This window comes from Drosophila eugracilis, unplaced genomic scaffold, assembly GCF_018153835.1.
Source record: "Drosophila eugracilis isolate 14026-0451.02 unplaced genomic scaffold, ASM1815383v1 contig_124, whole genome shotgun sequence".
Taxonomy (NCBI): Eukaryota; Metazoa; Arthropoda; class Insecta; order Diptera; family Drosophilidae; genus Drosophila; species Drosophila eugracilis.
This window is the reverse complement of record NW_024572029.1, coordinates 707,159-719,751: the sequence shown is the minus strand read 5'-3', so window position 1 is coordinate 719,751 and position 12,593 is coordinate 707,159. Positions and strand designations below refer to the sequence as shown.

Genomic DNA, 12,593 nt, shown 5'->3' with positions numbered 1-12,593 from the left:
GCTGTTTTTGTAAAAAGTGTTTTTGTTAAAGTGTTAAAAATAAAACCGCTAAAGAGGACCATATTTATTTTAAAATTCTGTTGAATAAGGAAAGAAAAGGATTTTTATAAAGTTTATATAGTGTTTTTTTAGAATCACTTAAGTGCTCAAAAAGGACATAATTGTTTCAAGAATTTTATTATTTAAAACATATTATATTTTTAAGAAGGATATTCTGTGTTGTTTAAAGATCACTTAAAAGTTCTAAATTCTGTGTAAAAAAAAATTACAAAAACAAAGGATAATTTTGATTAGGCTTTTACTTAGAAGTTTATAATTTCCAAAACTTCTTTGAAAAGTTATAGTTTTATTTAAACTTTGCTTTGGGATTTTTGTGTTTTTAGAGTTTACGAAAAAGTGTTGTAAATGTTTTAAAAATAGTGTTTAAAAAATATGAAAAAATATTATGTGTTTTAAAATGTCTTGTTTATATACAGTTGTGTTTTTAAGTTTTTAAAGAATATTTTCCAACAAAAAAGATGTTACTTAAAAGGGTTTATTATTATGTATTTCAAAATTATATTTTGAGTTTTACTATTTTGGTTTAAAATATTGTACTTTATTTTAAAAGGAGCGAAAACGCTTACAAATTGATCAGTGAATTTCTAATCTTTTTCATAAAAGTCATAAAAGTGTTTTTAAATGATCACATATAATATTTTGTAAATTTTGTTCTTAAAAAGAATCACTTAAAAAAGTTTTTGAATGTATTGTTTTATTTAAAACATTTGATTTACCGGCAAAATTTAACTAAACTAAATGCAGCTTCTAAGCTGATTAAAAATTTGCCGTCGGTATATTGAGAAGCTTTGGCCAAAATGTTTGTAAGCTGAATTTCAGCGCATATTGGAAATGCAAGTTTTTTGAGTTTTTGTACATTTTAGAAGATTTAAAAAGATATAATTTGTGATGTAATATTATATGATTGATATGTGTTAATATTTTGATATTTTCCAGTAACGTTTTTTATATTTTATGGCATATGTTATTGTATACTTTATTAAACATATTTTTTTGAAAATGTTAAACTGACTTGAATTGTATTAAATGTATCAATTTTATAACTAATAACACTTGAAAATTAATAAAGTTAGAAAAAGTCTTTTTAAAAGAATTTGTCCATATAAAAAATAACACAAAAAGAAGTTTTATGACTGAATTTTGAATTTATATTTATATCAGAACCTAATTTGACTAAAATTAGGTTTTAAAATATTATTAAAACGGGAAACAAAATGATCTTTAAAAATAATTTGAAAAACACAAAAAAAAAACCAAAATAAGAGTTATTAACTTAGGATTATTTTTTGTAATTTATAAGAATTCTTAATGCATTTTTTTTGTATTTCCGTAAGAAAAACTTTTCCCTAAACATATGGCAAATGTCTCAGTGTGAGTGTGTGTGTTTTTCTGAATGATATGTTGCATTCGCTTAGATTACGCATACGCCGCGTTGTCCAACGCAAAGAGAGCCAGTTAAAGTGAAAAACTAGAAGAGCGAGAGAGAGCACATTGTGCAGTTTTTAGCGATTGAGTGAAAGAGCAGACAACGAGTGACTTGAGCGCTGCATTTTTTGGCTCAGTTTAGCTGCGTTTTTTGCTACGCTGCTCTTTTGCGAAGCGCGTGCGGCGCTCTTACACACACACACCACAATGCACAGGGCACCCACATACAGACGAACACACATAGACAAATTGGGGAATCACTCGGCAAAACGAAGCATCGCTGTCGCAGCGCTGCCGCTGCGCGGCCAACGTCAATGCTCTTTGGGTGTTTGGATGTGTTTCTGTTGTTGTATTTGGGCTTTTGGCCAGGCTTTTTGGTTTCTGGCTCTGTCGGCTTTGGACTTTCGCAGAGATTTCACACGCGATGCGATTGCAGTTCTTGCAGACACTTTCATACGTTCGTTCGTTCGTTCGTTCGTGTTTATTTTCGTTAGCCCTAAAACTTAGCCAAAATCGAACTTAAAAAATAAATAACTTGATAAATATTTAAATATTTTCAAAGGACACATTTGAAGAAAAATATTTAGAATTTATTTATTTCCGAAAGCTAAATTTCGCGCGTGTTTCAAAAAAAGCAATAGGTTTCCCTTCATTCATTTAGTTTTCCTTTCCTTTCTTTTTTTTGGATTTTTTTTTCAAGTGCTCTTCATGTCGGTTTCTAATACAAGTTTCTTCTTTATAATATATATATAATAATATGTATTATTCCCCAGGCATAAACTCAAAACACAACAAAAATGTTTTATAAATATATTATTATAAAATAAAAATCACAAAAAATAGAGCAAAAAATATGAAATAACAGCGTAAAGTTTTTTAAACATAAAAAAAAAGAAAGAAAAGTCAACACAGCAAGAAAAATCCTTAAGCGTAATTTTTTTGTATTTCAACAATGCAACAACCACAACAACTACAACATCTAAAACAGAGGCAACAACTACAACAACAGCAGCAGCAGCAGCAACAACAACAAGAGAAACACCAGCAGCAGCAACAGCAAAAACACCAACAACCAAATGAAACAGCAACAACAACTCAAGGCGGCTTTCCACGTGTGTGTGTGTGAACAACAACAACAACAAGCGAAAAACTTTAGAAAAACTTACAACAACTTTTTGGACTTGGAGCATTTTTCGATCACAAAAGCCTAAAAATTATTTTGTGTTTCCCCCCCATTTTCGTCGTCTTAAAAAATCATTTAACAAATATATACAAAAAACAAAAGCAAACCACAAAAACCAACAACAACAACTAAAACCATGCTCTAAGGTTGTGTTAAAAGGAAACTTCTCCTATTTTGCAACTTCATTTTCTGATTTTCCAAACAAAATTACAACAATTTTTTCCAAGTGAAAATTTTGTGCGAACCGCAACAGTAACAAAAAACAAAACAAAAAAAAATCAAGTGGAAATAAACAAAATTTCAATTTTAATTCAATGCAAACAGCAAGTGCAACATCATCAACAACAACAACAAATTCACCCAAAACAACAACAAGAACAGCGGCAACAACAACCAAACCAACAACAGCGAGAACAACGTTTTGAAACTGCGGTGTTTGGCGTTTATGGTGAGTTTTTCTTTTTTTTTTTGGTGTCTCAAATGATTTTCTAAATCATTTCAGTTCGTTATTAATTTATCAAGTGTTTTGCGTGGGTCTTAAAAACAATAACAACAAAAAAAAAAGAACGAACATAAGTGCTACTTGATAAATAAAAGTGTTAAATTGGTTTATTTTCTTTTTTCGCGCTGCGGATTTAAGCCATAAATGGTTTTTGGCCAAAAGTGTGAAGTGAGAGGAAAGGAAAGTGTTAGGCAAAAACTTGTTTGCCTTTTATTATTTTTGGGCTTGCACTTGGAAGCGTTTGGAAGAATTTAAGCTTTAAGTAGAAGTAGGATAAGATTTAATGTAGTATAACAGAAAAATGAATATTATAGAACAATGCAATAAATATAATAGGATAAGGTAATAAATGTTATAGAATAAGGTAATAAATATAATAGAATAAGGTAAATATAATATAATAAGGTAAATATAATAGAATAAGGTATTATAGTTTATAAGATTTATTTTAGAAAATGTGATTATGCAAATGCTAAACATTCTAGAAGAATACTTTTTGTGAAATGTCTATAAGACTTAATACAGCTTGATTTGTTGTTGAAAATTCTTGATGTAAAATTAAGTTTTTAAAGTAAATGAAGTCAAACTAATCTAGAACTAATATGTGTATTATTTTGTATAACTTCTATATAAGTAAAACTGTCACTAAAAGTATTTTAGTTCTAATTTTTATAAATAATCATAGTTAACGGTTAATTCTGGACAAGTTCCTTAAGCTTAACTATAAAAGGCATTTAAAAATGTAGTTTCATAAGTTTTTATACTAAGCATAAGCAATTTATTCGGTTAGTTTGAACTTAGCTTCCTATTTTAATACAAGTTTTTGTTGATAGAAATTCTTTGAATCCTGAAAAAGCACAGATATAGAAAATCCCCACATTAATATCTGCCATCCGCAAAACAGTTTTCAATTTTTTTGTGGCCCTTTTTAGTTGCTCTTTTTTTTTTTTATCAACCTCTCGTTTGGCGACGACTGTAGCACTTCCCGTTTGAACCGGATGCGCTTTTAGAGAAATTTGCTGAATGTTATCAAATATGTAAAATGGAAATGCATTTTTCTGGGCCACAAAAGCTAGCAAAAAAAAAAACACAAAAGAAAAGTGCAAAAATCGACAAAAGAAAAAGTCAAGAATAAGCCAATCAATAAATTGGCAAAAAAAAAAAGAAACGAAAAGAAAAGCGTTAACTAAATGCTGGGTCAGTTTTAGAAGTCGCCAGCAAATAGAACCAAGAAGTTGAAAGTTTCTGGAACTTCCGGCGCCATTACAGGCGCCATCTCTTTGTCATATTTTTCGTTTTAGCTTAGTTCATCAAATTAAATTTTTGATAGAATTTGTTAAAGGAAATTGATATACTGATTTACTTTAAGGTAAAATTCTATAATTCTATTCTATAGAATTATACAAAATACTTTAACATTCATGGTTTTTCTTTAAAAAATCACTCTTTGTATTATATTTTTAATAAATAATACCCAACAAGACCTGAACATGACGAAACGCACTGTCTAGCTTCTTGGCTTATCCTCATTCCCATCGCTGTCTCTCTCGACTTTATTGCAATTATAAATATTTATAAGAAAGTGGTGGGTCCATAAGAATACTATTCCCATTGCACTTGGCGGGGGGCTTTCCAGAGCCGTTCTTAATGTCTTTTATGATTTTGGAATAATTTCAATATATATATATATATATATATTTTTTTTATATATGAACGAGCAGACGCAACAAAGTTTAAAAATATTCTAAAATTGTTTCGTTTCCTTTTTGGTTTCGTTTAATTTTAGTTACATTTTCGTTAGCTTAGCGCAAAAAGTTAATTAAAATTCGCGTAATTGCATAGCCTTTTGTGTGTGGATTTTGTTTCTGTTTCTGTTTTTTTATATTTTTTAAATTTTTTTCTTTTTGTTACGTTCATGTGCAACAGTTTTCGCTTGTGTGTTCTCTTTTTTTTTCTAATTATTTCCCGCAAGTGTGAGTGAGTGGCTGTGAGTGTGAGTGCAACTAATGAGCAACTGCCGGTCGGCTTGCCAGCGGCTGAAATTATTAACTCATTATGGGGTCTCGGGTGTTTTAAGTGCCTCAAGTCAGTCTGTTTTGTTTTTTTTTTCGTTCGTATTTCGTACTTTTTTTTTCGTATTTTTTAATGGCTTGCGTGCGTTTTTTTTTTTGGCTTGTGCATCTCTTTTTTTTTTTTTATAATTTTTTGCTGCAGTTGTGGCGGCAATTGAATAAGGTGCAACATTGTCGGTGGCAGTCGGATTCTTCTCTGTCGTCTCACTCGTATAAATAAGCAGAATTAATTGAAATGGGCAAAGAGGAAAAGGGTTACTTTGAGACCAAAATGCTTAAGTGCTGGTAATTGTTTAGTAGGTTGAGCAACCATTGATTAATGGCGGTTAATGTGCTGAAAAATTGCAAATGTGCTACACAGTTTCACCTGTTGTATTTAAATGTTAAACACGTTCTTAAATGAAACGTAGCAACAAAACAAAAAATTAACAGTTTTTCATTTGAAATAATTTAGTATTGAGTGTATGAAACATGGCATTAAAAACTTAAATAAGTTATGAACTATATCCATGACTTATAAATGGTTTTTATATTGATATTTATTATTATTATAAGTGTAAATTTTAGTACCAAAGAACCTTTCAATTACTCTACTTAAACCCTGTTAAACCCTTTTGGGAAATTATTAAAAATAATACCCAATGACACTTTTTTGTTAGTGCCATGTAAGCGTCATAAAAATATTCGATATTCTATACCCTAGCCTAGCCATCGTATTCAGCCATTTCCCCCAAACCGATTTTTGGCGCTTGGCTTGGCTCAGTCGTCTAGACAAATCAATATAATCCAGACGGCAAATGGCCAATATAAAAAGAACTACATATAACAAAAATATTACGCATACGCCCCGCTGGTTTTGCACTCTGTCTCTCAGTCTCTCGCTGTGGAAAAAAGTGCAGCAAATTAAACAAAATTTTTAGATTTCCTCAACCAGTTTTTTTTTTTTTTGGCTATTTTCCTTTTGTTTTGTTTGTTTATTTCGTAGTAGAGCCTTCTTTTTATGTCTGTCTGGAAAATGTAAATAAATATATATATATATAGGAATATATATATATATAAACGTCTATATTTGCATTTGACAAAATAAGTGCATGGGCGCAAGAACGAGGCAGCGAAAAGGAAAATAAAAAAGAAAGAAATTCCAGGACACGGGAGCAGACAGAGAGGGATTTATAAATTTGGGAAAGAGATGGATATATATATATATATATATATAGGGACAGAGAAAGTAAAAACAACAAGAAGCAACTTGCGGTTGCAAAAAGGAGGGGGAGTTAGGGGGTTTATTTCGGGGGTTGGAAAACAGAAGGTTAGAGGGATCTGAGAAACGGGATGTGAGAATGGGGAAAATGTAATTTAGCGGCGCTTTCGTTTTTCGTTTCTTTTCGTTTTCGCATTTCGCCGAAACTCGCACTTCAATTAATCAGACGCTGCAGTCGCCGTCGACGTCACTGTTGTTGTTTTTGTTGTTGTTGTTGTTGCCACCCCCTCTTCTCTTACCCTCGCCCTCTGCCAAATTCACCCCCCTCTTAACCCTTGTCCGCCCAAGTGCAAGCGCCGTCCTGCTTCTGGACTTTTTCCCTTTTGTATATGTGAGTGTGAGTTTGTGTGTTTTTGTGCAAGGACCTCTCGATGCACACTCACGGCTAAATATATATATATATATATATATAAAGATATGTACGAAACATTTATATATATAAAAGGGGTTCAAATTTTCAGCTTCTTCTTCTATCCCTGTGTCGGCCCTGTGTTTGTTTTTCTTTTATTTTATTTTTGGTAGCCTGATGCAGCTTTTGTTGGTTTCTTTGCTTCTCCTGAGTTTCTTTCTTTTTCATTTTTTTTTGTGTACTTTTTTTTTTTTTTTTGGCAATTTAGCCTCTAAGCTAGCTGCGTGAGTGTGTGTGTGTGTGGTACAGTTGCGTTTTCTATATGATTAAGGGTATGCATGTCTGGCCCTGGATTTTTATATAGCACACTTAAATGGTAACGAACAGGCAAGGATTTCGGGTGATTAATCGTCATTTCGACACGAAAGAAGCAGTTTTAAATTAGAAAAAAAAAAAACTATAAATAACATATATCAAATGGGTTAAATGGTACAGGAAATGAAAAGCTTATTATTTGAAACTTAATAAGCAGGAGTAGAAGGACATGTAGTTTCCTAAGCTCATTAGATTAAGCAATTATATTTTTTTTATTGCTTTTTCCCTATGAAAAAATGTTTTTGAAAAATAGCAAAATAAAGTATTAAACTCCCTCGCTTTTCAAGTCCCATTTTAGGAGTTGCCAAGTGCCAAATGTATGTAGGAAAAACTTGCATCTATCTTCTCTGTGGTTAACCCTCTATTGGGCCCTCTTTTTCGCCTCACTTAACTCTACTTTTAAGCCACCTCGATCCTTGTCTCTGCAGTTGGCTACCGGTTTTCCATTTCCCTCCGCACCCGCCAAACAGATCAATTATGATATAATTATCTTTTGCACTATTGACAGGTCTGCAAAAAAGAAAAAAAAAAAAGAGGGGGTCCCATTCAGTCCGTCGTCTCTGTCTCACCGTGTGCGTTCCGTCTCTTTCTGCGTGGATAAAGTAAAGTGAAATGCGCGCATGCGCACAAGTGTTGCTTGTCATTATGTTAATTGCATTTAAGCGCCAACAACTCTCAAGGCTCCAAAAGAGGAAACGAACTCGTATATCTCTTTATACGTATATATATATATATATACAGATATATGTTTGTATGATGTGAATGAAGAATATGGAGAATATGGATAGAGGGGGATTTGTTTCTGGCGAGAAGCTTTTATTATATTAACTTGCTGCTGCATATAATTGATGATGATTAAATCAATGCTACCGCAATGCGCCAGCATCGTCTTGCATCTTCCGTCCTGCTGAGGAGGCGACCCCTCTTCAATTCTTTAGAGCGTGCTCTTCTCGTTCTTCTGGCCGCGTCTTCCTCCTCTACGCAGTTTCAGGTTTCGTCATCATCTACACGTTTTATTTTAGTTCTTATTTTTTTCTTTTCTTTGCATCTGCTCTTTTATTATGCAATGCTATTAAAGAGGAAACCCTTAGGGAATCGGTTTTCTACTTTAAGAGCTTAAATTTTTTGGAATTTCAAAAGGAAAACTTTTTGTGATTATGTTTTTGGGAAATTTATAACGTTGTTTAGGTGGAAAGCTTACTATTGTTATTATGAATATCCTTGATCAAACATCTACTTGATGTGAATTTGTTCTTAACGAACTGCCCCCCCCAAAACTTCCTTCCCCTCTCATATGATTATTGGACAGGCCAAAATGTATTCATATTTCTTGAGTAGATCGCTTTGTATTTTTTTTATTGTAATTTTTATGTAACCCTTCGAGACGATTTTGGACCCTAAAAAACAGAAAACAGACGCAACAGAGAACAACCAACCCCAACAACAGCCGAAAAAAAAAAACCAAAAAACGCGACTGCAAGAAATGGGTAAAAAAAAAAACGTCAGTAAAGCCAACGAGCCATGGAGTTGCCCTCTTCCTTGTGAGCATAAATATATATATATTTTGTAGATATATGTTGAGATATGTGAGCATATATATAGGTATATATCTATGTATATATTTGTGCAATTTATACACCTGACCCTGTCGCCGTTCCCTGCTCCGTCTGTTTGTTTTCGCTGATTATCTTTGGCGTATTTAGAGCGTAAAGCGTAGTCAGACAAACAGTCAACAGACACACACACACATACAGTTGGCCAAAAAGTTATAATGATGGCCAAGGAATATGGTAAAAACAAAAAAGGATCCGGCGGTCATCGCTCGAAGGGGTTCTCTTTTCATTGCTTCGAAAGAAGTGCCGCACCGAAATTCAAAGTGAAATGGAATTTATATTTTCGACAAATTTCCATTGCCACCTGCAACATTTTGGGCAGTCAAAAAAGGGAAAACAAATTAAATGAAAAAACTTTAAGAATTTACGATCGAAAGAGCAGGAAGATTCTTAAGATAAAATCGAAATGGGGAAGAACTTTGGGAACTTTCGGGGGAAATTTATTTAAATTTTGTAAGTGAGTAATATGGAAAGTGAAGGTTTTATTATTATTCTATATCGAAGTTAAAGGTTGTTAGGAATAAGAAACCTAAGCTAACAACTTGTTTCGTTGAAAATAGGGAGCCTTTAGGCTTACCACTATAATCAGGAATTAAGTTCAAACACAGATAGCAATCGAAAATGCAGTCCTTGATCACAGACGTTAGCTCATTAGAAATTCATTTAAAATTGACCACCCATCCTAGCCATCAAATGCAACCGCTTTCAAAGTTGGGCTATAAAATAGAAAACAGCCAAAAAAAAGGGAGTCTCAAATGCGAATGAGGGTAAAAATTGCATAGAGACCGGGCTTCACGTGCATCGAACACTTATGCAAATACAACCCTGCGGCATTTGGTAAAAAAAAAGCTTATTGCCAAAAAAAAGAAATAAGGCATAGGAAAAAGAGGAGGAGGAGGAGGAGGAGTGGCGTTGGGCTGGCAAGGCAAAAAGGGGTCGCAAATGAGGGGGATATTTTTTAGTAGGGGGTGTGTGCTGGGTGGATTTTGCGAATTATATTGCATAAAAATAAAACGAAGATGCCGCCGACGCCGCCGCCAGCAAATGCAGAAAGTAAAAGCAGCCACAAAGAAAGAAAAAAACAAAAGAAAATCTGTTTAAAGGGGGTTTCCAAGGGGGTATATATATATATATATATTCGTAAAGAGGCAGCCCTTCACCGCAGAAATTCTGCTGCTGCTGCTGCTGATGATGATGATGATGATGGTGGCACCATGAGAAATATCAACACCAATTTCGACCCGCTGGAACTTACTCATTTCTCTCGGTTTTATGTACAATATTTTTTGTGTGTTTTGTCCCAATTTTGAAAAACCTCTCCTGCCCATTGGCCTCCACCACCCCCTCTTGTGTCTGCTGTGCTGCAATGCAGTGCATGTGTTACCCTCATCCTTAACCCTTAAATTGGGAAAAGTACACCCTACTAAATTGCACGGCCTATTGATGATTTTATAGAATTTTTTGAATATTTTATGTTTTAAATTTAAGTAGAAATAATGATTTAAGCATTTATTGTTTGAAATTAATTGAAGAATATATTTAATATTTTTCTAAACTTTAAGAAAAATATTACAAAATTGTTTACTTTTTTCAAATTACACCTTTTGATTAAACCAATTTAAAAGGAATTTTTTTAGAACAGCTGCCAACTGCATTCTTCCAGACCTTAGAGTCCCCTTCAAATATTATCTAAAATCTGAGTGCAACCCCCTAGACAACCTTAAAAGAAAAAGAGGACAAAAAATGTAACCTAACTCCCACCACCACTACCCATGAAAGCAGCAAAATTCAGGAAAACTCAGGCATCACATCAAGTTAAAACCAATATAATAACATATATAAAAAGAGCACAGTCTGTCTGGTTGCCCCAACCCCGAAAGAAATAATAAAATGCCCCTGGTTTGTAACACATTTTCGTGTTTCGCTTCGTGTAGCGTTTTTCGGTGTGCGAAAAAAGGGTTAAACAGGACGAAACAGGACGAAATGAAGACCCCCTCGTAACCCTTCTTCTCCTTCAACCGCCACTTCACATTTTATTTATATATATATATATATATATATATATTTCACTTCTTTCATTCTGCTTCTTCTTTTGGCAGCTTTTTTCGGGTATTTTTGTATATCTCTTGCAGTTTTTTGTCCTGTTTTATTTTAAAGTCCTTAATGTCAGGGTATTTGCACTTTTTCAATGCATTTAGAAAGTGCCTAAATGGATTAAAGCTAACCTAAAGCTATTAGGTTTTAAATCATGTTTAATTTTATTGGATTTGGATTAGGGATTTGAGATTTAGAGAGTGGAAGAGGCAGCTTGAAAAGAAGGAAAGGATAATTTATTTCGCCTTGACTTGAACTCACTTTTCCGTTTGGATTTAGGAATCTTTTACGAATTAAATTTCCTCCCTAATGGTTTTGAACTTGGATCCAACCTACTTTTTTTTTAGATTTAAAAAATATCAGATTTTAAACTCCTTTATACATTTTCAAAGGGTTTTCTTTTCAACTTCTAGTTAGAGTATCAACTTATTCGATTTCTCCCTCAACTTTAGTTTTATTTTTTGTGGTGTTTTTTTTTTTTTTTTGGTAATTTTTGGCAATTCAGTCGCCTCTTCTTCTTGCCGCTCGTTGAGTTTTTCGGGGTTGACTGCAATTGCATCCTGACCCCTCTTCTTGCTCCTGTGCGTTGTGAAGTGGAACGCGCTGGCCAGGCCTCGCAAAACGGGGGATTACGGAAGGGGTTTTTATGCGGTAGGGGTTGTGGGGAGGGTCCCTGCTCATCAGCCATCATCATCAACTTCATCAGAGGGGAAGGAGCTTTTTTATTTTTTTTGGGCATTTTTTCGCGCTCGTTTTCCGTGTTGCTGCATTCTGGTCTGGTGTTTTTTGGGACATTTTATTTGTTATTTGCTGCACACACATACACGCATACATAGGCGCACGCACTTCCGGAAGGAAGAAAGAAAAAAAACCAAACAGTCAAAAAAAAAAGGGATATTCGGAATGGGAAGTTTGAAATGCTCTAACCAGGCCGCAATCCATTGAGAAAATGGGAATTATTAAAAGTTAATGGGAAAGATATCTACAATATATGTACTAAGTTATATTATAAAGTTTAAGATGCTAAAACGTTTAAGTTCTGGAAACTAAAGTGTTTTAGATATTTTCCTAATTCTTATGATTATCTTTGACCTATGACCATAGATTTTGAATAATATTTCTTCAGAACTATAGAATTTATACTTTTATTTGATATTTAATCATATTTTATGTTTCAAATACATATACAATATACCCCTTATATAGGGTATGGGACAACTTAAACGGGAGAGTTTATTAGCCCCCGACGATGACGACAACGTTGACACAGGCGGAGAGCAGCCGGCGTCGTTTTTGCCGTTATCGCGTCCATCGGACATAACCGAGGACAACCTGGCACTGCCGAAAAGGGGGCAAGGACAGGGGCTAAGCGGGGGCATATATTTTTTATATATATATATCTTTATATACATATATATGAATATATCCAAAAAGGGGAATGGGGCGACACATGTTCCGTCCGCTTTTCGTTGCGTTTTTGGGACTTTTTCGCGCACTTGTCGCCGATGCGAAATGAGTTCTTATTTTTTTGTAGTCCTTCGTTTTGCATCTGCCAAACTCTGAAGGGGGACAATCGAAAGAAAAGGGAAAGGGGGCTGTTTTGGAAGGACACGCGATCTACAGAGAAGCTCCCCTAAGAACGTCACTTTTGATACTTTC

The 12,593-nt window shown here is 33.8% G+C and overlaps 1 protein-coding gene across 2 annotated transcripts in view; it reads left to right on the top strand.

Annotated features, from left to right (window-relative positions):
* The first annotated feature begins 2,529 nt into the window (after positions 1 to 2,529).
* The window catches only part of LOC108102888 (sex determination protein fruitless-like), a 123,644-nt gene continuing 113,580 nt past the window's right edge, over positions 2,530 to 12,593 (top strand). For both annotated transcript variants that reach the window (XM_017208091.2, XM_017208087.2), the window contains exon 1: positions 2,530 to 3,116. The gene's annotated coding sequence lies outside the window, so the exon portion shown is untranslated. The remainder of the gene's footprint in view (positions 3,117 to 12,593) is intronic.